This window comes from Phyllobates terribilis, unplaced genomic scaffold (genome assembly GCF_046119375.1).
Source record: "Phyllobates terribilis strain yellow unplaced genomic scaffold, ASM4611937v1 Scaffold_103__1_contigs__length_5881359, whole genome shotgun sequence".
Classification (NCBI taxonomy): domain Eukaryota; kingdom Metazoa; phylum Chordata; class Amphibia; order Anura; family Dendrobatidae; genus Phyllobates; species Phyllobates terribilis.
In genome coordinates, this window is record NW_027362863.1 from 837482 (window position 1) to 860836 (window position 23355).

Genomic DNA, 23355 nt, shown 5'->3' on the forward strand with positions numbered 1-23355 from the left:
GGCGAGGGCAGGCCGGAGCCAGAGCGAGGGCAGGCCGGAGCCAGAGCGAGGGCAGGCCGGAGCCAGAGCGAGGGCAGGCCGGAGCCAGAGCGAGGGCAGGCCGGAGCCAGGGCGAGGGCAGGCTGATGCCAGAGCAAGAGAAGGCCGGACCCAGTTAGAGGGCAGGCCGGAGCAAGAGCGAGGGCAGGCCGGAGCAAGAGCGAGGGCAGGCCGGAGCAAGAGCGAGGGCAGGCCGGATCCAGTTACAGGGCAGGCGGGAGCCAGGGCGAGGGCAGGCCGGAGCCAGGGCGAGGGCAGGCCGGAGCCAGGGCGAGGGCAGGCCGGAGCCAGGGCGAGAGCAGGCCGGAGCCAGGGCGAGAGCAGGCCGGAGCCAGGGCGAGAGCAGGCCGGAGCCAGGGCGAGAGCAGGCCGGAGACAGAGCAGGAGCTGGCCGGAGCCAAGCCGAGGGCTGGCCAGAGCAAGGGCAGACCTAAGCCAGGGCGAGGGCAGGCCGAAGACAGAGCGAGAACAGGCCGGAGCCAGGGCGAGAGGAGGCCGGAGCAAAGGCCAGAGCAGGCCGGAGCCAGGGCGAAGGCAGGCCGGAGCGAGAGTAGGCCAGAGCCAAGGCTAGGGCAGACGCGAGCCAGAGCGAGAGCAGGCTGGAGCCGAGGCAAGGGGAGGCCAGAACCAGAGCGAGAGCAGGCCAGAGAGAGACCAGGCCGGAGCCAGAGCGAGAGCAGGCAGGAGCCAGGGAGAGGGCAGACCGGTGCCAAGGCGAGAGCAGGCCGGAGCCAAGGCGAGGGCAGGCCAGAGGCCTCAGAGCGAGAGCAGGCCGGAGTCAAGGCGAGGGTAGGCCAGAGCCAAGGCAAGGGCAGGCCAGAGCCAGAGATAAAGAAGGCCAGAGCCAAGGCAAGGGCAGGCCGGAACCAGGGCGAGAGCAGGCCGGAGACTGGGCGAGGCCAGAGCCAGAGCGAGAGCAGGCCGGAGCCAGGGCAAGGGCAGGCCAGAGACAGAGCGAGAGCAGTTCAGAGCCAGGGAGAGAGCAGGACGTAGCCAAGGCGAGGGTAGGCCGGAGACCGAGCTGTGGCATAGTGGAGTCAAGTCGAGGGCAGGCCAGAGCCAGAGCAGGCCAGAGCCAGAGCGAGAGCAGGCCGAAGCAAAGGCAGGCCAAAGCCAGAGTGAGTGCAGGCCGGAGCCAAGGCAAAGGCAGGCCAGAGCGAGAGCAGGCTGGAGCCAAGGTGAGGGCAGGCTGGAGCCAGAGCGAGAGCAGGCCGGATCCAAGGCGACGGCAGGCCGAAACCAGAGCGAGAGAATGCTGGAGCCAGGGCGAGAGCAGGTCAGATCGAGAGCAGGCCAGAGACAGGGCGAGGGCAGCCCGGAGCCAGAGTGAGAGCAGGCCGGAGCCAGGACGGAGCTAGACCGAGAGAGAACAGGCCGGAGACAGGGCAAGGGCAGTCCGGAGCAAGAGCGAGGGCAGGCCGGAGCAAGAGCGAGGGCAGGCCGGATCCAGTTACAGGGCAGGCGGGAGCCAGAGCGAGGGCAGACTGGAGCCAGGGCGAGGGCAGGCCGGAGCCAGGGCGAGAGCAGGCCGGAGCCAAGGCGAGGGCAGGCCGGAGAAAGAGCAGGAGCTGGCCGGAGCCAAGCCGAGGGCTGGCCAGAGCAAGGGCAGGCCTAAGCCAGGGCGAGGGCAGGCCGAAGACAGAGCGAGAACAGGCCGGAGCAAAGGCCAGAGCAGGCCGGAGCCAGGGCGAAGGCAGGCCAGAGCCAGAGCGAGAGTAGGCCAGAGCCAAGGCTAGGGCAGGCGTGAGCCAGAGCGAGAGCAGGCCGGAGCCGAGGCAAGGGGAGGCCAGAACCAGAGCGAGAGCAGGCCAGAGAGAGACCAGGCCGGAGCCAGAGCGAGAGCAGGCAGGAGCCAGGGAGAGGGCAGACCGGTGCCAAGGCGAGAGCAGGCTGGAGCCAAGGCGAGGACAGGCTAGAGGCCTCAGAGCGAGAGCAGGCCGGAGTCAAGGCAAGGGCAGGCCAGAGCCAGAGAGAGAGTAGGCGGCCTGAGCCAGAGCGAGAGCAGGCCGGAGCCAAGGCGAAGGCAGGCCAGAACCAGAGTGAGAGTAGGCCGGAGTCAAGACGAGGGCAGGCCAGAGCCAGAGCAAGAGCATGCTGGAGCCAAGGCGAGGACAGGCCGGAGCCAAAGTAAGGGCAGGCATGAGCCAGAGTGAGAGCAGGCCGTAGCCAAGGCGAGGGCAGGACAGAGCCTAGCAAGAGCAGGCCGGAGCCAGAGTGAGAGCAGGCGGGAGCCAAGGCGAGGCAGGCCAGAGCAGGCCAGAGCGAGATCAGGCCGGAGCCAGGGCGAGGGCAGGCCGGAGCCAGTTAGAGGGCAGGCGGCAGCCAGGGCGAGGGCAGGCTGGAGCCAGGGCGAGGGCAGGCTGGAGCCAGGTCGAGGGCAGGCCAGAGCCAGAGCGAGATCAGACCGGAGCCAGGGCGAGGGCAGGCCAGAGCCAGTTAGAGGGCAGGCGGCAGCCAGGGCGAGGGCAGGCTGGAGCCAGGGCGAGGGCAGGCCGGAGCCAGGGCGAGGGCAGGCCGAAGCCAGAGCGAGAGCAGGCCGGAGCCAGGGCGAGAGCAGGCCGGAGACAGAGCGAGAGCAGGCCGGATCCAAGGCAACGGCAGGCCGAAACCAGAGCGAGAGAATGCCGGAGCCAGGGCGCGAGCAGGCCAGATCGAGAGCAGGCCAGAGACAGGGCGAGGGCAGGCCGGAGCCAGAGCGAGAGCAGCCGGAGCCAAGGCGAGGGCAGCCCGGAGCCAAAGTGAGAGCAGGCCGGAGCCAGGACGAGGGCAGGTCGGAGCTAGACCGAGAGAGAACAGGCCGGAGACAGGGCAAGGGCAGGCCGGAGCAAGAGCGAGGGCAGGCCGGAGCAAGAGCGAGGGCAGGCCGGAGCAAGAGCGAGGGCAGGCCGGAGCAAGAGTGAGGGCAGGCCGGAGCCAGTTACAGGGCAGGCCGGAGCCAGGGCGAGGGCAGGCCGGAGCCAGGGCGACAGGAGGCTGGAGCCAAGGCAAGGGCAGGCCGGAGACAGAGCAGGAGCTGGCCGGAGCCAAGCAGAGGGCTGGCCAGAGCAAGGGCAGGCCTAAGCCAGGGCGAGGGGAGGCCGAAGCCAGAGCGAGAACAGGCCGGAGCCAGGGCGAGAGGAGGCCGGAGCAAAGGCCAGAGCAGGCCGGAGCCAGGGCGAAGGCAGGCCAGAGCCAGATCGAGAGTAGGCCAGAGCCAAGGCTAGGGCAGGCGCGAGCCAGAGCGAGAGCAGGCCGGAGCCGAGGCAAGGGGAGGCCAGAACCAGAGCGAGAGCAGGCCAGAGAGAGACCAGGCCGGAGCCAGAGCGAGAGCAGGCAGGAGCCAGGGAGAGGGCAGACCGGTGCCAAGGCGAGAGCAGGCCGGAGCCAAGGCGAGGGCAGGCCAGAGGCCCCAGAGCGAGAGCAGGCCGGAGTCAAGGCAAGGGCAGGCCAGAGCCAGAGAGAGAGTAGGCGGCCTGAGCCAGAGCGAGAGCAGGCCGGAGCCAAGGCGAAGGCAGGCCAGAACCAGAGAGAGAGTAGGCCGGAGTCAAGACGAGGGCAGGCCAGAGCCAGAGCAAGAGCATGCTGGAGCCAAGGCGAGGGCTGGCCGGAGCCAGAGTAAGGGCAGGCATGACCAGAGTGAGAGCAGGCCGTAGCCAGGGAGAGAGTAGGCCGGAGCCAGAGGGAGAGCAGGCCGGAGCCAGGGCGAGGGCAGGCCGGAGCCAGAGCGAGGGCAGGGTGGAGCCAATTAGAGGGCAGGCCGGAGTCAAGGCGAGGGCAGGCCGCAGTCAGGGCGAGAGCTGTCCAGAGCCAAGGCGAGGGCTTGCCGGAGCCAAAGCAAGGGCAGGCCGGAGCCAGGGCGAGGGCAGGCCGATGCCAGAGCAAGAGAAGGCCGGAGCCAGTTAGAGGGTAGGCCGGAGCCAGGGCGAGGGTAGGCGGGAGCCAGGGCGAGGGCAGGCCGGAGCCAAGGCGAAGGCAGGCCAGAACCAGAGCGAGAGCAGGCCGGAGTCAAGAAGAGGGCAGGCCAGAGCCAGAGCAAGAGCATGCTGGAGCCAAGGCGAGGGCAGGCATGAGCCAGAGTGAGAGCTGGCCGTAGCCAGGGAGAGGGCAGGCCGGAGCCAGAGGGAGAGCAGGCCAGAGCCAGGGCGAGGGCAGGCGGGAGCCAGAGCGAGGGCAGGCCGGAGCCAGGGCGAGGGCAGGCCGGAGCCAGGGCGAGGGCAGGCTGATGCCAGAGCAAGAGAAGGCCGGAGCCAGTTAGAGGGCAGGCCGGAGCGAGGGCGAGGGTAGGCCGGAGCCAGGGCGAGAGCAGGCCGGAGCCAAGGCGAGGGCAGGCCGAAGCCAGAGCAGGAGCCGGCCGGAGCCAAGGCGAGGGCTTGCCGGAGCCAAAGCAAGGGCAGGCCGGAGCCAGGGCGAGGGCAGGCCGATGCCAGAGCAAGAGAAGGCCGGAGCCAGTTAGAGGGCAGGCCGGAGCCAGGGCGAGGGTAGGCGGGAGCCAGGGCGAGGGCAGGCCGGAGCCAAGGCGAACGCAGGCCAGAACCAGAGCGAGAGCAGGCCGGAGTCAAGAAGAGGGCAGGCCAGAGCCAGAGCAAGAGCATGCTGGAGCCAAGGCGAGGGCAGGCATGAGCCAGAGTGAGAGTTGGCCGTAGCCAGGGAGAGGGCAGGCATGAGCCAGAGAGAGAGCAGGCCGGAGCCAGGGCGAGGGCAGGCGGGAGCCAGAGCGAGGGCAGGCCGGAGCCAAGGAGAGGGCAGGCAGATGCCAGAGCAAGAGAAGGCCGGAGCCAGTTAGAGGGCAGGCCGGAGCCAGGGCGAGGGTAGGCCGGAGCCAGGGCGAGAGCAGGCCGGAGCCAAGGCGAGGGCAGGCCAAAGCCAGAGCAGGAGCCGGCCGGAGCCAAGGCGAGGGCTGGCAGGAGCCAGAGCAAGGGCAGGTCGGAGCCAGGGCGAGTGCAGGCCGAAGCCAGAGCGAGAGCAGGCACGAGCCAGGGCGAGAGCAGATCGGAGCCAGAGCGAGATCAGGCCGGAGCCAGGGCGAGGGCAGGCCAGAGCCAGTTAGAGGGCAGGCGGCAGCCAGGGCGAGGGCAGGCTGGAGCCAGGGCGAGGGCAGGCCGGAGCCAGGGCGAGGGCAGGCCGGAGCCAGGGCGAGAGCAGGCCGGAGCCAGGGCGAGAGCAGGCCGGAGACAGAGCGAGAGCAGGCCGGATCCAAGGCAACGGCAGGCCGAAACCAGAGCGAGAGAATGCCGGAGCCAGGGCGCGAGCAGGCCAGATCGAGAGCAGGCCAGAGACAGGGCGAGGGCAGGCCGGAGCCAGAGCGAGAGCAGCCGGAGCCAAGGCGAGGGCAGCCCGGAGCCAAAGTGAGAGCAGGCCGGAGCCAGGACGAGGGCAGGTCGGAGCTAGACCGAGAGAGAACAGGCCGGAGACAGGGCAAGGGCAGGCCGGAGCAAGAGCGAGGGCAGGCCGGAGCAAGAGCGAGGGCAGGCCGGAGCAAGAGCGAGGGCAGGCCGGAGCAAGAGCGAGGGCAGGCCGGAGCAAGAGCGAGGGCAGGCCGGAGCCAGTTACAGGGCAGGCCGGAGCCAGGGCGAGGGCAGGCCGGAGCCAGGGCGAGAGGAGGCCGGAGCCAAGGCAAGGGCAGGCCGGAGACAGAGCAGGAGCTGGCCGGAGCCAAGCAGAGGGCTGGCCAGAGCAAGGGCAGGCCTAAGCCAGGGCGAGGGGAGGCCAGAACCAGAGCGAGAGCAGGCCGGAGTCAAGAAGAGGGCAGGCCAGAGCCAGAGCAAGAGCATGCTGGAGCCAAGGCGAGGGCAGGCATGAGCCAGAGTGAGAGTTGGCCGTAGCCAGGGAGAGGGCAGGCATGAGCCAGAGAGAGAGCAGGCCGGAGCCAGGGCGAGGGCAGGCGGGAGCCAGAGCGAGGGCAGGCCGGAGCCAAGGCGAGGGCAGGCAGATGCCAGAGCAAGAGAAGGCCGGAGCCAGTTAGAGGGCAGGCCGGAGCCAGGGCGAGGGTAGGCCGGAGCCAGGGCGAGAGCAGGCCGGAGCCAAGGCGAGGGCAGGCCAAAGCCAGAGCAGGAGCCGGCCGGAGCCAAGGCGAGGGCTGGCAGGAGCCAGAGCAAGGGCAGGTCGGAGCCAGGGCGAGTGCAGGCCGAAGCCAGAGCAAGAGCAGGCACGAGCCAGGGCGAGAGCAGATCGGAGCCAGAGGGAGATCAGGCCGGAGCCAGGGCGAGGGCAGGCCAGAGCCAGTTAGAGGGCAGGCGGCAGCCAGGGCGAGGGCAGGCTGGAGCCAGGGCGAGGGCAGGCTGGAGCCAGGGCGAGGGCAGGCCAGAGCGAGATCAGGCCGGAGCCAGGGCGAGGGCAGGCCGGAGATAGTTAGAGGGCAGGCGGCAGCCAGGGCGAGGGCAGGCCGAAGCCAGAGCGAGAGCAGGCCGGAGCCAGGGCGAGAGCAGGCCGGAGCCAAGGCGAGGGCAGACCAGAGTCAGAGTGAGAGCAGGCCGGAGCCAAGGAGAGGGCAGGCCGGAGCCAAGGAGAGGGCAGGCCAGAGGCAGAGCCAGGGTAGGCAAGAGCCAGAGCGAGAGCAGGCCAGAGACAAGGCGGGGGAAGTCCAAAGCAAGAGCGAGACCAGGCTGGAGACAAGGTGAGGGCAGGCCAGAGCCAGAACGAGAGCAGGCCAGAGCCAGAGAGAGAGCAGGCCAGACAGAGCCAGAGCGAGATCACGCCGGCGGAGCCAGAGCGAGAGCAGGCCGGAGCCAGGGCGAGGGCAGGCCGGAGCCACAGCGAGGGCATGCCGGAGCCAGGGCGAGAGCAGGCCGGAGACAAGGCGAGGGCAGGCCGGAGCCAAAGCAAGAGCTGGCCGGAGCCAAGGCGAGGGCTGGCCAGGGCCAGAGCAAGGGCAGGCCAGAGCCAGGGCGAGGGCAGGCCAAAGCCACAGCGAGAGCAGGCCGGAGCCAGAGCGATGGCAGGCCGGAGCCAGGGCGAGGGCAGTCCGGAGCTAGAGCGAGAGCAGGGCCGGAGCCAAGGCGAGGGCAGGCCAGAGGCAGAGTCAAGGCAGGCCAGAGCGAGAGCAGGCCGGAGCCAAGGCGAGGGCAGGCCATTGCGAGAGCAGGTCGGAGCCAAGGCCCTGAGGGCAGGCCAGAGCCAGAGTGAGAGCAGGCCGGAGCCAAGTCGAGGGCAGGCCAGAGCGAGAGCAGGCCAGAGCCAGAGTGAGAGCAGTCCGGAGCCAAGGAAAGGGCAGGCCACAGCCAGAGACAGAGCAGGCCAAAGCCTGGGCGAGGGCAGGCCAGAGCCAGAGCGAGAGCAGGCCGGAGCCAGGCGAGGGCAGGCCGGAGCTAGAGCGAGGGCAGGCTGGAGCCAGAGCGAGAGCAGGCCGGAGCCAGGGCGAGGGCAGGACAGAGCCAATGTGAGGGCAGGCCAGAGCCAGAGCGAGAGCAGGCCAGAGCCAGAACGAGAGCAGCCCGAAGCCAGGGCGAGGGCAGGCCAGAGCCAAAAAGAGAGCAGGCCAGATTCAGGGCGAGAGCAGGCCGAAGCCAAGGCAAGGGCAGGCCAGAGCCAGAGCAGGCCGGAGCCAGAGCGAGAGCAGGAAGGAGCCAGAGCGAGAGCAGGAAGGAGCCAGAGCGAGGGCAGGCTAGAGCCAAAACGAGAGCAGGCCAGATTCAGGGCGAGAGCAGGCCGAAGCCAAGGCAAGGGCAGGCCGGAGCCAGAGCGAGAGCAGGCCGGAGCCAGGGCGAGAGTAGGCCGGAGCAAAGGCGAGGGCAGGCCAGAGCCAGTGCGAGAGCAGGCCGTAGCCACAGTGAGAGCAGGACAGAGCCAGAGTGAGAGCAGGACAGAGCCAGAGCGAGAGCAGGACAGAGCCAGGGCAAAGGCAGGCCAGAGCCAGAGCATGCCGGAGCCAGGATATTTCAAAGCAAGCAGACCTCTAATATGGGTCATAGAAGTATGTATAGAATTACATTTCTATAACCTTTATACCCATATTAGAGGTCTGATAAGTCCTAGGGGGTAACAGATTCCCTTTAAAGCTTGTGTCGTGGTTGGCCTCTAGCCCGGTGTCTCATGTGTTGGGTTTGCCCACTCCGGGTCCTCCTGAAGGAGGAAGTAGGATTTCTCTTTTTATTTTGTGCTTTTGGCTTCTTGCCCAGTGATAGGGGCGGATCTCATCCTCTCAGGCCTAGCCCAACCCTAACCCTAGCCCTAACCATAACCCCAACCCCAACTCTACCACAACCCTAAGCCTAGAGTTTATATTTTACGCCGTTTAGACAACTTTATTCTTCGAGTCAGTGCGATTACAGCGATACCAGAATCATATCGGGCTTTTATGATTGACAGCTGTCACACACTAAAAGATGCATTTTTTCGTAAAATCTAGTTTTTGCATCGCCATATGTTGAGAGCTATAATTTTTCCATATTTTGGCCGACAGAGTCATGTGACGTCTTGTTTTTTGCGGGATGAGTTGACGTTTTTATTAGTGCCATTTTCAGGCACGTGACATATTTTGATCGCTCTCTATTCCGATTATTGGGAGGCAGAATAAACAAAAACCAACAATTCAGGAATTGTTTTTTTTTTTTTTTTGATGCTGTTCCGCGTGTGGTAAAATTGATAAGGTAGCTTTATTCTTCGGGTCAGTACGCTTACAGTGGTACCACATTTATATCGATTTTATATGTTTTGGCGCTTTTACACAATAAAAGCTATTTTATAGAAAAAATAATTTTTTTGCATCGCTTTATTCTGAGAGCTATAACTTTTTTATTTTTCGGCTGATGGAGCTGTATGGCGGCTTGTTTTTTGCGGGACAAGATGACGTTTTCAGTGGTATGATTATTATTTATATTCGTCTTTTTGATCGTGTGTTATTCCATTTTTTGTTTGGCGGTATGATGATAAAGCATTTTTTTTGCTTCATTTTTTTTTTTTTTTTTTTTACCATGTTCACTGAAGGGGCTAACTAGTGGGAGTTTTATAGGTCAGGTCATTCCGGACGCGGCGATACCAAATATGTGTACTGTTATTGTTTTTTTTTTCATAATAATATATATTGATGGGTACATTATATTTTTATTTTTGGTGGATTATTTTTTTATTTATTTTCTTCACTTTCTGACACTTTTTTTACTTTTATTCTTTGTCCCACTATGGGCTTTCACTTTTTTTATTCTGATCGCCTGTATAGCATAGGGATGGAGCACCAGCCCTGTGCTATACAGGCTGTCAGCGCTGCAAATGCAGAAGATACTCTGGTCATGCACTGCGCATGCCAAAATATCTTCCTGCTGTCTGGTGATCGAGATGTTGTCATGACGACATTGGGTCGTCATGGCAACATCCAGGAAGCCGCGGCAGACATCGCTGGACGCCGGCAGGAGAGGTGAGTATCCCGATCACCTCCCCTTGCCCCCGCAATGCTGCGATCGACTCAGCTGCGACAATCGGCTGAAACCCGGCGGCGATCGCGCCCGCACAGCCTGTGTGCGGGCGCGATCGCAAAGACGTACTAATACGTATCAGGCTCTTAAGTCCCATGGCGCAGATACGTATTAGTACGTCTTGAGCTTTAAAGGGGTTAAACTACAACTCCAATGTCAGCCCCTAATTCAATAGGAACCAAAGATCTGAGAACAGAGAATGATAATAAAATAATTTGTCCACATAAATGGCAAAACTACCCAAAAATGGAGCCCCATAAAGATGTCCCAACTTGTCCTCCCCCACCCACCTATCGTCAGCAATTTCTCATTTAGACAAGGGGTTGTCCTGAAAATGTCTTATTACAGAGTGTTCCCGGCAATCCATGATAAATCCGGTGGATACATTATAAGTATACCAAAGCTTAAAAGTAAAGAGCTACTTACCTGGACTCGTTCTCTCTTAGCTGTCAGGTTATAGTGACACAAGATGGCAGCAGTGTAGAAATTTATACATTCTATTCCAATTGTGATGTCTATGATGTCATGTGCCTTGTGATGTCATAATAGCCATCACTGTCATTTCAAATTTACAACCGCAAGAAAAAGTTGATTTCATGGTTTAAGAAAAAATATGGTGGGTAATTGCAGCCTGTGATTATTTTACATATTGTTATTAATATTTGTCATGTCCTTCACTGCTGCCTCCTGCACTGCTTTTTATATACTGTTTATTTTAATAATGGACAATTCACAAGCCCTGCATGTAGAATATATAGTTAATGGCCTCTATTGAATGACTAGATGCCTATTAGAGCAATAAGATATACTCTATGTCTACAATCTTTTGGCTGAGTCTAAGGGCTCATACTCATCTGCGTTTAAATCACACGAGTGCAATCTGATAAAAAAAATTGGATTGCACTCTGACTCCTGTTATTGAATGATTATGTGTTCATCTGTGATTTTTTTTTTCCAGCTCGGATCGAACTGAGAAAAAAAAATCACAGCATGCTGCAAGTGGCTGCATATATCAGACGAGACTCACCAATGCAAGTCAATGTGTGCGAGAAAAAAAAAGCACAGCAAACGGACCATGCTTATGCCATCCATATAGCGTCCATATAATACGCATCTATGTAACACCTTTCAGTGACAGTGGCGGCATCTCAGCACACAAATCCTGTATCTCAGATCTTTGTCTGGCCTTGTCTTCTGTGTTTTGGCCATCATGCCAACAAGACAAGGGTGATTGGGGCAAGAGACATGCTGGTGAGGGGGTTGTTGGCTGCCGTGATGCTGGTAATGGAGGTGGCTGCCAAGATGCTGGCACTGGAGGTGGCTGCCGTGATGGTGCCACTGTAGTTGGTGGTGGTTGCTGTGATGCTGTGACTGGAGGTGGTGGTGATGGCTGCTGTGATGCTGGTACTGGAGGTGGTGGTGATTGCCGTGTTGCTGGCACTGGAGGTGGTGGCTGCCGTGATGGTGGGTCTGCTGAGTGCCCTTCTTGGGGGGTCTAATGACCGGGTTTGGTTGTCCTCAGAAAGTTGCCACCTTTCAAGGAATTAAAAGATGGCCATCGGTGAATTTGGTGGCGCAGCGGCAGACAAAACAATTTGGAGGGCAGCCCTGGTCTGCAGCCTCAATAAAAAGGGAACGTGCCTGAAATAACGGGCCAGGCTTAGACAAAAACTCTCATCATCATCACTCACAGGTATTCCCATGTCACGTACGCCAGTGATGGTGGGGCGGTAGCGATGCTGGCTTATTGGTGCATGAGGGGAGGTGTCAGGGGCTGTGGTGTACTGGTGCTCTCCGCAGGCTCTTCTTCTTTCTGGCCCCCAGCTCCGGCCTCCATTTCAGATTCCTCTCTGGCTTCCAGCACCTCCGAGCTACAGGTATTTCCCTTTTTGGTCCAGTCAGATCTGTAAGGTCAGGGATGACAGAGAAAAAAGCATTTTTAATATGCAAAATAATAATCAAACCATTACAACAAATAAAACTGAAAAAGATAGCCACTTACGGGTGAAAATCTAGGACTAGGGTCAAAAACTGGAGCCGGTCATAATATAGGTACAGTACAGACCAAAAGTTTGGACACACCTTCTCATTTAAATATTTTTCTGTATTTTCATGATTTTGAAAATTGTACATTCACACTGAAGGCATCAAAACTATGAATTAACACATGTGGAATTATATACTTAACAAAAAAGTGTGAAACAACTGAAAAGATGTCTTATATTCTAGGTTCTTCAAAGTAGCCACCTTTTGCTTTGATGACTGCTTTGCACACTCTTGGCATTCTCTTGATGAGCTTCAAGAGGTAGTCACCAGAAATGGTTTTCACTTCACAGGTGTGCCCTGTCAGGTTTAATAAATGGGATTTCTTGCCTTATAAATGGGGTTGGGACCATCAGTTGTGTTGTGCAGAAGTCTGGTGGATACACAGCTGATAGACCTACTGAATAGACTGTTAGAATTTGTATTATGGCAAGAAAAAAGCAGCTAAGTAAAGAAAAACGAGTGGCCATCATTACTTTAAGAAATGAAGGTCAGTCAGTCCGAAAAATTGGGCAAACTTTGAAAGTGTCCCCAAGTGCAGTTGCAAAAACCATAAAGCGCTACAAAGAAACTGGCTCACATGAGGACCGCCCCAGGAAAGGAACACCAAGAGTCACCTCTGCTTCTGAGGTTAAGTTTATCCGAGTCACCAGCCTCAGAAATCGCAGGTTAACAGCAGCTCAGATTAGAGACCAGGTCAATGCCACACAGAGTTCTATAGCAAACACATCTCTACAACAACTGTTAATAGGAGACTTTGTGCAGCAGGCCTTCATGGTAAAATAGCTGCTAGGAAACCACTGCTAAGGACAGGCAACAAGCAAAAGAGACTTGTTTGGGCTAAAAAACACAAGGAATGGACATTAGACCAGTGGAAATCTGTGCTTTGGTCTGATGAGTCCAAATTTGAGATCTTTGGTTCCAACCACCGTGTCTTTGTGCGACACAGAAAAGGTGAATGGATGGTTCCCACCGTGAAGCATGGAGGAGGAGGTGTGATGGTGTGGGGGTGCTTTGCTGGTGACACTGTTGGGGATTTATTCAAAATTGAAGGCATACTGAACCAGCATGGCTAACACAGCATCTTGCAGCGGCATGCTCTTCCATCCGGTTTGCGTTTAGTTGGACCATCATTTATTTTTCAACAGGACAATGACCCCAAACACACCTCCAGGCTGTGTAAGGGCTATTTGACCAAGAGCGAGAGTGATGGGATCCTACGCCAGATGACCTAGCCTCCACAGTCACCAGACCTGAACTCAATCGAGATGGTTTGGGGTGAGCTGGACCGCAGAGTGAAGGCAAAAGGGACAACAAGTGCTAAGCATCTCTGGGAACTCCTTCAAGATTGTTGGAAGACCATTTCCGGTGACTACCTCTTGAAGCTCATCAAGAGAATGCCAAGAGTGTGCAAAGCAGTCATCAAAGCAAAAGGTGGCTACTTTGAAGAACCTAGAATATAAGACATATTTTCAGTTGTTTCACACTTTTTTTGTTAAGTATATAATTCCACATGTGTTAATTCATAGTTTTGATGCCTTCAGTGTGAATGTACAATTTTCATAGTCCTGAAGATACAGAAAAATCTTTAAATGAGAAGGTGTGTCCAAACTTTTGGTCTGTACTGTATGGCCTTTCTTTTTAAGAGCCACATCACCACTCTTCCTACCCTGTTGTCGCTCGCGGCGGCACTGGTCCCAGCAACTGCTCCATAATCTTGTCACTACACCCACTGGAAAGAAAAGTGGAAGAGATTATATACAATTTTTATAGGTAACGGATGCTGCATGTAATAACATGTATAGTGTGTATTCTAATATCACTGCTAGCAGGGGCTGGCTGGCAAATTTTAGCCTGGGGGCAAGCACACAGCAGTGGTCCTTGAGTAGCGGCCCATCCTTAAAGGTCGTTTTCCCACAAACAATAGTATATTTTAATCAATAGGTCTTGGAGTAATAATAATTTCCACAATTGGATGTGATATAATAATGTTCCTGTGCTGAGATAATGTTATAAATGTGCCCCTGCTGTGTACTGTGTAATGGCTGTGTCTGACCGTGCAGGAACATGGTCTGATCATACCACATCTCCTGGGCAGGGGGGGGGGAAGACAATACAGGCAGGATAGCAGGGGATCACAGAGGATTCTTTTTGTGAGTAAAACATTTCAATGCCTGTTTTTAAACAATATTTTAGCTCAAAGAAAGACTCAGCTGTGATCCCCTGCTGTAATGTATATATACTCTCTTTATATATAGATGATTAGCGTGCACACAGTCTGTAGGTCAAGGTGCAGGTACACGGGATGTGGAATCCCCAGAATCGGCGGAGATTAAATCACCGCACATTCTAGTTTCATGACGCAAACTAAAGTCTATTTGAAGACATGCAATAAGACACATTTAAGGTGCAGGGAATAATGCAACAGTAAATGAACGTTTTGACCCATCGTTTGCATCTTGAAACTAGAGTGTGCAGTGATTTAATCGATGCTATATACTCTTTTGCTTCCCCCCTGCCCAGTAGCTGTGGTATGATCAGACCATGTTCCTGCACAGTCAGACACAGCCATTACACAGTACACAGCAGGGGCACATTTATAACATTATCTCAGCACAGGGACATTTTATTTAAACACATCCAATTGTGGAAGTTATTATTATTCCAAGATCTATTGATTAAAATATACTTTTATTCGCAGAAAACCCCTTCAACATGTTTATTACCAGCTGCTTCATAGGCTATATTCACACAAACGTATTGTCTAAGTGCTGCCCGTGGAGAAAAATGACAGCACTTGGTCCAGTTCAGGTGAGCATTTAAAACTGGTAATACATAAGCATAATATGTACAATGTCTGACCACTACAACACGGATTTAGGTTGTTAGAGGTGTAATGCAAGTAATCCAAGGTACGCTGTGCTTTTCTACACTCCTAAACAGAGTAAGGCTAAGTGCCCACAATGCAGAAATGCTGAGAATTTTTCCAGAGCGTTTCTGCATCTCCCTGCAAGTCAATGGCGGCGTTTTTTAAGCGTTTCTGCAGCGGAATTACCGTTGCGGAAACGCTTAAAAAACGCATAGTGGGCACACAGCCTAAAGGTGGCCACACATAAGCACAGGTCTGCCAGATAGATACCTAGGAATTATTATTTTGTGTATTATTTCCTACATACTTGATCGAGCAAGTCATTAATGTAAAAGTCAACTCCACATTATAGTATATGATGTACGAGTCACTAATTATCATGTGTGTCCCATCTGATGTCTGTGCACACAGTGAACATATTATACCACATACAATACAATATACATAGGAGAATATATGACTGATATATAGAGATGAGCAACTTCATTTGCAGGACCCTGATCCAATGGTCAGATGAATATTCAGTGGCTGCTGGATAGGAGCCCTGACAGCCTCCTACCTGACACCATTCTCTTTCTCTGCCTTTGATTTGTAGCCAGGCACAATGTCATGTATGTGTCACGCCAAAAAGATGACATCATGCAAAGACTATAATCAAAAGAGGAGTCAGAGATGCCGGCAGGCAGGAGGAGGCTCGCGGGGCTCTGGTCTGGTGGCCACAGACTACTGACGGGACTGTTTGACCAGTGTCCTGCGAATCAATTCGCTCATCTGTACTGGAATAAGATATATTATGACTACATACATCAGATATTACATACAGAATAGCATGTGACAGTTATATACCACACTATGAGCACAGACATCAGATATTACACCAGTGACAGATTATCCTCTGTATAACATTGGATGCCTGTATCAAAGTCCATCACATCCAGTATACAGCATAATATGTGATGGTATGCGATATACTGGGATACAGACATCACATATTCATACCTCTCAACTTTTGAAGAACAGAAAGGGGGACAGAAAGGTGCTATGCGCGGCAAATTTTGGCCTCGCCCCTGGTCACACCCCAATCCACGCCCATTTACCATTATCTTTCTCGCCCGGCAGGAGGAGTTGTCAGAGGGGCGCTGGTAGTGAGGGAAATTCAGCAGACGGCCGAGACTGCAAGGCCCAGACCCAAATCCAGGACTGTCCACTGTATCCAGGGCAGCTGGGACTAGAGATGAGCAGATGGATTCCGGGGCCTCCAGTCGGGGGTCCGGGTCAGTGCTACCTGGCGGCTGGACTGGAGGCCATGAGTCTCTTATCTTCCGGGGCAGTGCGGCCTTATCTGTGATTCCTGCTCATCTCTTGTTGGGACCTGAGGGTTATTTTTTGTTCCCTCATTCACAGTCGGAGCCGCCAGAACTTTCTCATCTTTATGTAGATTCACTATACGACATCTGGCTTTCTTGTGGTGGCTCTTACTGTATATTGGGGGCTATGCGAGGGCTCATACTGTAGGTAGGGGTGGTGTGTGCTAATACTGTATGTACAGGGTTGTGTGGGGGCTCATACTGTATATAGGGGGATGTCAGCATACTTAAATCTGCTCAATATTAAGTGATAATATAAATATACAAAAAATATATAATTCATATGTTAATATTAATATTGAGCTGAATTAATTTGAACCTATTGGTTCGGGCTCCACAAAAGTCACGGTCTCTCACGTGGCCCCTTGGGAAAATTAATCTCCCACCCCTGCCTATTTCAAAGCGCTATGTTAAAAATCACACAGACATCATACACACAGCGGGCACAACCATCACACAGACATCATACACACAGCGGGCACAACCATCACACAGACATCATACACACAGCGGGCACAACCATCACAGAGACATCATACACACGGACATCATACACACAGCGGGCACAACCATCACACAGACATCACACACACAGCGGGCACAACCATCACAAGGACATCACACACACAGCAGGCACAACCATCACACGGACATCACACACACAGCGGGCACAACCATCACACGGACATCACACACACAGCGGGCACAACCATCACACAGACATCACACACACAGCGGGCACAACCATCACACAGACATCACACACACAGCGGGCACAACCATCACACAGACATCACACACACAGCGGGCACAACCATCACACACACAGCGGGCACAACCATCACACAGACATCACACACACAGCGGGCACAACCATCATACACACAGCGGGCACAACCATCACACAGACATCATACACACAGCGGGCACAACCATCACACAGACATCACACACACAGCGGGCACAACCATCACACAGACATCACACACACAGCGGGCACAACCATCACACGGACATCATACACACAGCGGGCACAACCATCACACAGACATCATACACACAGCGGGCACAACCATCACACAGACATCATACACACAGCGGGCACAACCATCACACAGACATCACACACACAGCGGGCACAACCATCACACACACAACGGGCACAACCATCACACAGACATCATACACACAGCGGGCACAACCATCACACAGACATCACACACACAGCGGGCACAACCATCACACAGACATCACACACACAGCGGGCACAACCATCACACAGACATCATACACACAGCGGGCACAACCATCACACAGACATCATACACACAGCGGGCACAACCATCACACGGACATCATACACACAGCGGGCACAACCACCACACGGACATCATACACACAGCGGGCACAACCACCACACGGACATCATACACACAGCGGGCACAACCATCACACGGACATCATACACACAGCGGGCACAACCATCACACGGACATCATACACACAGCGGGCACAACCATCACACAGACATCATACACACAGCGGGCACAACCATCACACAGACATCATACACACGGCGGGCACAACCATCACACGGACATCATACACACGGCGGGCACAACCATCACACAGACATCATACACACGGCGGGCACAACCATCACACGGACATCATACACACAGCGGGCACAACCATCACACAGACATCATACACACAGCGGGCACAACCATCACACAGACATCATACACACAGCGGGCACAACCATCACACGGACATCATACACACAGCGGGCACAACCATCACACGGACATCATACACACAGCGGGCACAACCATCACACGGACATCATACACACAGCGGGCACAACCATCACACGGACATCATACACACAGCGGGCACAACCACCACACGGACATCATACACACAGCGGGCACAACCATCACACGGACATCATACACACAGCGGGCACAACCATCACACAGACATCATACACACAGCGGGCACAACCATCACACAGACATCATACACACAGCGGGCACAACCATCACACGGACATCATACACACAGCGGGCACAACCACCACACGGACATCATACACACAGCGGGCACAACCACCACACGGACATCATACACACAGCGGGCACAACCATCACACGGACATCATACACACAGCGGGCACAACCATCACACAGACATCATACACACAGCGGGCACAACCATCACACGGACAACATACACACAGCGGGCACAACCATCACACAGACATCACACACACAGCGGGCACAACCATCACACAGACATCACACACACAGCGGGCACAACCATCACACAGACATCACACACACAGCGGGCACAACCATCACACGGACATCATACACACAGCGGGCACAACCATCACACGGACATCATACACACAGCGGGCACAACCATCACACAGACATCACACACACAGCGGGCACAACCATCACACAGACATCACACACACAGCGGGCACAACCATCACAAAGACATCACGCACACAGCGGGCACAACCATCACACAGACATCACACACACAGCGGGCACAACCATCACACAGACATCATACACACGGCGGGCACAACCATCACACAGACATCATACACACGGCGGACACAACCATCACACGGACATCATACACACGGCGGGCACAACCATCACACAGACATCATACACACGGCGGGCACAACCATCACACGGACATCATACACACAGCGGGCACAACCATCACACAGACATCATACACACAGCGGGCACAACCATCACACAGACATCATACACACAGCGGGCACAACCATCACACGGACATCATACACACAGCGGGCACAACCATCACACGGACATCATACACACAGCGGGCACAACCACCACACGGACATCATACACACAGCGGGCACAACCATCACACAGACATCATACACACAGCGGGCACAACCATCACACAGACATCATACACACGGCGGGCACAACCATCACACGGACATCATACACACGGCGGGCACAACCATCACACGGACATCATACACACAGCGGGCACAACCATCATACAGACATCATACACACAGCGGGCACAACCATCACACAGACATCATACACACAGCGGGCACAACCATCACACGGACATCATACACACAGCGGGCACAACCATCACACGGACATCATACACACAGCGGGCACAACCACCACACGGACATCATACACACAGCGGGCACAACCACCACACGGACATCATACACACAGCGGGCACAACCACCACACGGACATCATACACACAGCGGGCACAACCATCACACAGACATCATACACACAGCGGGCACAACCATCACACAGACATCATACACACAGCGGGCACAACCATCACACAGACATCATACACACAGCGGGCACAACCATCACACAGACATCATACACACAGCGGGCACAACATGACATGTATATAGTCCCTTCTTCTCCATCATGTCTCCAGTGGCAGTGGTGGGGCCTGGTGTTTGCAATCAGCAGCAGAGTATGGGCTGTACGCAGGAGAGCTGTCAGCCCTGCAGTGTCCCTAAATCCCCCTCCCATCTCCCCTAGTCCCGACTGCAGAGCTGCTGGTGACATTGCATGAGCCCCCTCCCATCCTGTAATAACAGCAGCCACAGATGGGAGAGGCTGCGGGTCTCCCCCTCACCTCAGGACCGCACCTTGTTGTCATGTCCTCCGCAGACTTGGCCCCGCCCCCTGACCCCTCACCTCCTCATGCTGTGCGGTCTCTGCACAGTAGAATTTCTCTGCCCTGATGCCGGGGAGGAGCAGAGAGCGGGAGGCGGAGCTACAAGGGGTCACACACAGCATGGAAAGCCTGCGTGTCTGGAGGAAAAGCCCAGTGCCCAGCAGCGCCCCTGCCGGGAGAAGAGCTGAGCCGGGCCGGGACTGAGCCCTCAAATCGGGACAGGCCCAGGGAATAGGGGAGGCTTGTTAGCTCTGGATATTATACCCGCCTCCTATTATCCTGTATATAATATGGGATGTCTGTGCCTATAGTATATATATTATACCACCTACAGGCTAATATGTAACTAGTGCACATTACACCTTGAGTACAGCCATTAGATATTACACCAGTCACTTCTTCTCCTCTGCACCATCTGATGTCTGTGCACAGTATATGACATCCAGTATACAGGATAATATGTGATGGGATATAGGACATACTGTTATACAGACATCAGGTGCTATATACTGGATAATAAATGATGGTATATATCAGGGGTGGGCAATTCATTTTCCAGAGGGGCCACATGAGAGAACGTAACTGTTGTGGGGGCCTGAACCAATAGGCTGAAAGGCTGAAATTAGTTCTGCTCAATATTAATATTAACTACAATTAATATAAAATAATATTTATATCACTTAATATTGAGCAGAATTAAGTATGCCAACATCCCCCTATATACCGTATGAGCACACACACACAGCCCCCTGTATACAGTATGAGCCCACACACATCCCCCTATATACCATATGAGCACACACACAGCCCCCTGTATACAATATGAGCCCCCACACAGCCCCCCTATATACCATATGAGCCCACACACAGCCCCCCTATATACCATATGAGCCCACACACAGCCCCCCTATATACCATATGAGCCCACACACAGCCCCCTGTATACAGTATGAGCCCACACACAGCCCCCCTATATACCATATGAGCACACACATAGCCCCCTGTATACAGTATGAGCCCACACACATCCCCCTATATACCATATGAGCACACACACAGCCCCCTGTATACAGTATGAGCCCCCACACAGCCCCCCTATATACCATATGAGCACACACATAGCCCCCTGTATACAGTATGAGCCCACACACATCCCCCTATATACCATATGAGCACACACACAGCCCCCTGTATACAGTATGAGCCCACACACAGCCCCCCTATATACCATATGAGCACACACACAGCCCCCTGTATACAGTATGAGCCCACACACAGCCCCCCTATATACCATATGAGCACACACATAGCCCCCTGTATACAGTATGAGCCCACACACAGCCCCCCTATATACCATATGAGCACACACATAGCCCCCTGTATACAGTATGAGTCCCCACACAGCTCCCTATTTATTTATTTTACTTACCATATTTTGCAGATTATAAAATGCACCGTATCATAAGACGCACCCCAAATTTTGGTGAGAAAAATAGGAAAAAAATGTTTTTAATAAAATGGTGGTGCTTCTTATAGTCTGCTTTTACGGTAGATTACCCAGGGAAGGGGGCTGCTGTGGTGGAGCAGAGTCGCTGCTCCAGGAAGCTGGCAGCGGCAGGAGTGGGCTGATGCTGTGGACCCCAGGCTGGGAGGGGGATGTTCGACGATGAGCCGGGCTCCGTGCTTTCACAAAATGCCGGCGGATCCCCTGTACTTCCCGTGGTTTTCAATGCTGTAGACTTAGGGAAAATGGCCACCGGAGGCGGCACATGCTTAGGTTGAGACCTCGGGAGACAAGATCTCGGTGTCACGATCTCAATCCGCACATGCGCCGCCTCTGGTGGCCTTTTTTCCCCAAGTTCAAGGCATTGAAAACCATGGAAAGTGCGGGGGCTCCTCCGACATTTTGTGAAAGCACAGAGCCCGTCGCACAGCCAGACACCCACCTTCCCAGCCTGGGGCCCGCAGCATCGCCTCACTCCTGCCGTCACCAGCTTCCTGCAGCAGCAACCCTAAAATGCCACTCCCAAATGCCCCGGTAAACTACATTCAGATTATAAGACGTACCCCCATTTTCCCAAAAATTTTTGGAGGAGAAAAGTGCGTACTATAATCTGAAAAGTACAGTATATAGTGCTATTAATTCCACAGCAGATTACAGACATTATTCCTACATACAGTATGCACCCCACATAGCCCCTATATACAGTGTAAGCTACCACATAGCCCTTATATACAGTGTGAGCCCTCATATTCCATCCTATATACAGTATTAGCCACCACATAGCCCCCTATATACCGTATGAGACCCACATAGCCTCCTATACATATTATAAGCCACCACATAGCCTCCTTTGTACAGTATGGGCCCGCATATAGCCTCCTATATATAGTATGAGCCCCCTATGTACAGTATGAGTCCTCACATAGCCTCCTTTATACAATATGAGCCCCCACATAGCCTTCTACTGTATACATATTATTAGCAGCCACATAGCCTCCTATGTACAGTATGAGTCCCACATAGCCTCCTTTATACAATGTGAGTCCCCACATAGCCTCTCTATATATTGTCAGACCCCATGTGGCCTCTTATATACATTATGAGATCCGCATAGCTTCCTATATACAGTGTGAGCCCCCACATAGTCTCTTTATATACAATATGAGCCCTCAAATAGCCTCCTATATACAGTATGATTCCCTCATAGCCTTCTATATACAGTGTAAGGCCCCACATAACCTCTTATATACAGTGTGAGGCCTCACATAACCTCTTATATACAGTGTGAGGCCTCACATAGCCTCCTATATACTATATGAGCCCTCACATAGCCTCCTATATACTATATGAGCCCTCACATAGCCTTCTATATACTATATGAGCCCTCACATAGCCTCCTATATACAATGTGAGCCCTCACATGGCCTCCTATATACTATATGAGCCCTCACATAGCCTCCTATATACTATATGAGCCCTCACATAGCCTCCTATATACTATATGAGCCCCCACATAGCCTCCTATATACTATATGAGCCCTCACATAGCCTCCTATATACTATATGAGCCCTCACATAGCCTCCTATAAACTATATGAGCCCTCACATAGCCTCCTATATACTATATGAGCCCTCACATAGCCTCCTATATACAGTATGAGTCCTCACATAGCCCCCTATATGCAGGCACACATTCCATGCACATACGAAAAAAAAAAAAGAAGACATACTCACCTCGCTCTCGTTCCCCCGCGGTCTGTTCTTTTCTCCGGTGCACTGACTCTCCACACAGCAGATGTGATGTCGTGATGGCATCATGTTGGCTGCGTCAGTCGCAAAAGCTGATCTGTGGAAGTAGGAGCCAGTGGCTCCGTCTTCCACCAATGTATTCACCACTCTGCAGATAGCAGTGATATTGGGATAGGGGAGAGTATGGTGTGGCCCGTGCACCACAGTTTTCAGCCCTTCGGCTGTCTCAGTCCGCTGGCTGAACTTTGTAGTTACAGTATTATATATACCAGACATGGGTAGAGTTCAGATATACTATACACACATTACCTGTACATAACATCTGTTCACACAGTATACCACATGCATACAATATATATTAGAATACATGACTAGTATATAATATACTGTCACTATAGACATCTGATGTTGTATAGTAATGTGTATTTTTTAAAAACATCTGATGTGTGTATCACAGTAGATGATAGGCTAATCTGTATACTAGATGTGGTATATTATGTACAGGGATATACACTGCACTGCAGCCTTGCAGTGCTGGGGTCCTGGGTTCAAATCCCACCAAGGACAACATCTTCAAGGAGTTTGTATGTTCTCCCCGTGTTTGCGTGGGTTTCCTCCGGGTTCTCTGGTTTCCTCCCACACTCCAAAGACATACTGATAGGGAATCTA